We start from the raw sequence: 4,389 nt of genomic DNA, 5'->3' as shown, positions 1-4,389 counted from the left end.
AGCAGGGCTGACCCCGGGCTGGCTCAGTCCCAGCTCCCACCGAGGCAGAGGAAGCCCTGCACTCACTGCAGGGAGGTTTTTCCCTTGTGAAACACCAGGACAGAGCTTGGAGTGCTGTTTTCCCTGATCGTTAATCCCTCTTTTCTTTTTTTTCCTGCACCCAAACCACTTCTGCATGCAGCAGGCAGGGAGAGGCACAGCACAGACTACCAGAGAGAGAGATTAAACTCTGCTCCGAGTCTAATCACAGGATAATCTCTACTGTGGTTGAAAAGCAATAATGGCTAATTTTTTTACTAAATACACTTGCACAGGCAGATGTCACCCAGGGCTTGTGCTCTCCAGTGGCCAGAGGGGTGGCAGCCTGTGCTGAGGCTCCGGGGAGCAGCTGAAGGTGCAGAGAGCTTGGGGTGGGGGAGGCAATAGAAAAAGCACACTGTGATTTTATTTGGGTCAACGAGTGAGTGTATTTCAGCCATTCCTTCCCTTTCAATAAGATGTTTGTATAATAGAGAACCAGTTCAGCTCCTGGAACTAAGCCCGTCCTTTGCTGTTTGTCAGTAAAATAGTTTTTTGCATGTTTTTTGCATCTGAGTGGTTTTTCCAACCCTTTGAAGCCAGTGATTCCCCCTGGGGCACAGCTGGGGCACCACAGAGCAGCAGCTCCCCGGTTTGGGGCAGGGGGGTGACAGGAGGAGGTGCAAACAAGGCTGGGGGCGGGGTGGGGGCAGGGGGGTGACAGGAGGAGGTGCAAACAAGGCTGGGGGGCGGGGTGGGAGAGCTGTCCTGACCTCTGAGTTCTGTGACATCACAGGACACTGTCCCAGATTTTCACCTGCCTGGCTCCTGCTCGCTGGGATAACAGGGGAGCTCTAAGATCTTTAAAAGAAGATAAAATATTTCACTAAATTTTTTAAAAAATATTAAATATTAAATTTAAATATTAATATTAAAATGTTTCACTAAAATTCACTAAAATTCTGGATGCAAGCTGCCTCCAGAGAGGAGCCTGGGCCTCTCCTGCCCGTTGCCTGCAAGGGCAGGAAAGGCAGGAAGAGGGCAGGAATCTCAGGCCTTTGGCATGGAAAAGTGGGATCATTTCCCATTCCAGCAGTACTGGAATCTGCCACCATGAACCAGTTCTTCAGCGTCTCCCATTCTGCTCCTTGCTGGCACAGGGCCACCCACACAGAACAGCTCTGACCCTGCCACAAAGGTGGTGATGCAGGACTGGTTCCACGAGTCTGGGCACAGCTGGGCACATCTGGGCACGTCCCAGGCTTGGTGCAGACAAAGCAGAGCAGACAATAAACCCCAGCACCCGAGACAAGGGCTGATAGAAGATTCTGAGTGGTTTTTCTCCACCCAAAGCACAAGCACAGGTTGGCAGGGAAGTGTTTCCCGGGGAGATTCCCACCTTCCCGAGTCCCAGAACAGGGACACGGTGCCAGGGCAGTGTGTGGTGCTCACATCCCTGTGCTGCCACAACGGGAATCTCCTCCCAGCCTTTCACATTCCAAAGCAAATCCTTCAATGGATGGCAGCTGGGAGTAGCCAGAGCTGGCCAGGCTGTAAATCTGTCCCCCAGCTGCAGGGCTGAGGCACCACGACCACGTTTCCAGTGGCAGGGCCAGGATGGGAGTGATGGATTGCCCATGAATCCATCTGCTCTGGGATTTGCTCTCCAATGCAAAATACCATTTTAATAAAGTGCTGCTGGCTCATAACTCAGTGTCAGGAGAGGAGATAACCTCAGCCTGGGGTTGTCAGGCCCTGCCTGGAGTGTTAAAAAGCTGGGTGCCACCTCCACGGGGACAGCAGTCGCCCTGCAGCTGGCAGCGAGCCAGGGACAGATCCCTGCATTTAAACCTTGGATGGGGCAGGAATTGAGGATGACAGGCAGCCTTTCTTCCCCTTCCTGTCACCTTCCACAGGAGCAGCAGCAGCGACAGCAACAGCCCGAGGTGTCCAGCGGGCAGCAGGGCATGGAAGCACCTCGCTGGCAGCCAGGAAAGGGCACAGGGAGAGGGGCAAGGAATGGCTTGGGAAAGCAGAAGTAGGAGAGTTGGGAGCAAAAGGGCCTGGGATGCACGTGCCCAGCAGCTCAGGGCACAAGGTGTGAAGGAAGGAAGTGTGTGGGAGTGGATGGAGAACTGTGTTCCCTGTGGAAATGAAAAGGGCCACCCAGCAGCAGCGGGCACAGGTCTGTGCCTTTCCTTCCATGCACTGGGAAGAGATGGAACTGGGCTGGAAGACTGAATCCAAGGAAAACAATTTGTCCACAGCACCTCTGCCCCTCTGCACCTGCCTCACCTGGCAGATGGAGCACCCTAAATCCCCTCAATCCTCCTCCAACAGGCTCAACCTCTGTTTTTTCCTGCTCCACCTCCTCGGTTGTCCCAGCCTGGGTGCCAGCTCCCCCTCTGCTTCCCAGGTGGGATGTGAAGCATCTGTCACTGAGCAGGAGCTGGATACAGGCTGGATCCACGCTCCTGGGCACACCCAGCCCTGCTCCTGCTGCCAAGGGCACAAGTGGGGGTGAACCCCAGGCACTGCTCTGCCCAGAGCCACCAACAGCTCTGGGAAGGAGGGTGAGAACTCCCTGGGGATTTCAGCCCCACAGATGCTGCACAACCTCCCAGGGGCTGTGCAGGGAGATTGGGAAGGGAGGGAAGAAGCAGGTGAGCCCTGAAGTGCTGCACTCCTGGGATTCCAACAGCACCAGGCCTGCACAGGAGCTCTGCCCAGCTGATTCTGTGAGGATTTTTGGGGGTTCACACACACAGGACCAATGCAGTGCCCTGCAGATCCGCCAGTCCCCCCAGAGCTGCCGGCCAGAGGGGTGGCAGCCTGTGCTGAGGCTCCGGGGAGCAGCTGAAGGTGCAGAGAGCTTGGGGTGGGGGAGGCAATAGAAAAAGCACACTGTGATTTTATTTGGGTCAACGAGTGAGTGTATTTCAGCCATTCCTTCCCTTTCAATAAGATGTTTGTATAATAGAGAACCAGTTCAGCTCCTGGAACTAAGCCCGTCCTTTGCTGTTTGTCAGTAAAATAGTTTTTTGCATGTTTTTTGCATCTGAGTGGTTTTTCCAACCCTTTGAAGCCAGTGATTCCCCCTGGGGCACAGCTGGGGCACCACAGAGCAGCAGCTCCCCGGTTTGGGGCAGGGGGGTGACAGGAGGAGGTGCAAACAAGGCTGGGGGGCGGGGTGGGAGAGCTGTCCTGACCTCTGAGTTCTGTGACATCACAGGACACTGTCCCAGATTTTCACCTGCCTGGCTCCTGCTCGCTGGGATAACAGGGGAGCTCTAAGATCTTTAAAAGAAGATAAAATATTTCACTAAATTTTTTAAAAAATATTAAATATTAAATTTAAATATTAATATTAAAATGTTTCACTAAAATTCACTAAAATTCTGGATGCAAGCTGCCTCCAGAGAGGAGCCTGGGCCTCTCCTGCCCGTTGCCTGCAAGGGCAGGAAAGGCAGGAAGAGGGCAGGAATCTCAGGCCTTTGGCATGGAAAAGTGGGATCATTTCCCATTCCAGCAGTACTGGAATCTGCCACCATGAACCAGTTCTTCAGCGTCTCCCATTCTGCTCCTTGCTGGCACAGGGCCACCCACACAGAACAGCTCTGACCCTGCCACAAAGGTGGTGATGCAGGACTGGTTCCACGAGTCTGGGCACAGCTGGGCACATCTGGGCACGTCCCAGGCTTGGTGCAGACAAAGCAGAGCAGACAATAAACCCCAGCACCCGAGACAAGGGCTGATAGAAGATTCTGAGTGGTTTTTCTCCACCCAAAGCACAAGCACAGGTTGGCAGGGAAGTGTTTCCCGGGGAGATTCCCACCTTCCCGAGTCCCAGAACAGGGACACGGTGCCAGGGCAGTGTGTGGTGCTCACATCCCTGTGCTGCCACAACGGGAATCTCCTCCCAGCCTTTCACATTCCAAAGCAAATCCTTCAATGGATGGCAGCTGGGAGTAGCCAGAGCTGGCCAGGCTGTAAATCTGTCCCCCAGCTGCAGGGCTGAGGCACCACGACCACGTTTCCAGTGGCAGGGCCAGGATGGGAGTGATGGATTGCCCATGAATCCATCTGCTCTGGGATTTGCTCTCCAATGCAAAATACCATTTTAATAAAGTGCTGCTGGCTCATAACTCAGTGTCAGGAGAGGAGATAACCTCAGCCTGGGGTTGTCAGGCCCTGCCTGGAGTGTTAAAAAGCTGGGTGCCACCTCCACGGGGACAGCAGTCGCCCTGCAGCTGGCAGCGAGCCAGGGACAGATCCCTGCATTTAAACCTTGGATGGGGCAGGAATTGAGGATGACAGGCAGCCTTTCTTCCCCTTCCTGTCACCTTCCACAGGAGCAGCAGCAGCGCCAGC

Source organism: Corvus brachyrhynchos, unplaced genomic scaffold, assembly GCF_000691975.1.
Source record: "Corvus brachyrhynchos isolate BGI_N302 unplaced genomic scaffold, ASM69197v1 scaffold68, whole genome shotgun sequence".
Classification (NCBI taxonomy): domain Eukaryota; kingdom Metazoa; phylum Chordata; class Aves; order Passeriformes; family Corvidae; genus Corvus; species Corvus brachyrhynchos.
The sequence above is the reverse complement of the archived record's forward strand: the minus strand, read 5'-3'. Positions refer to the sequence as shown.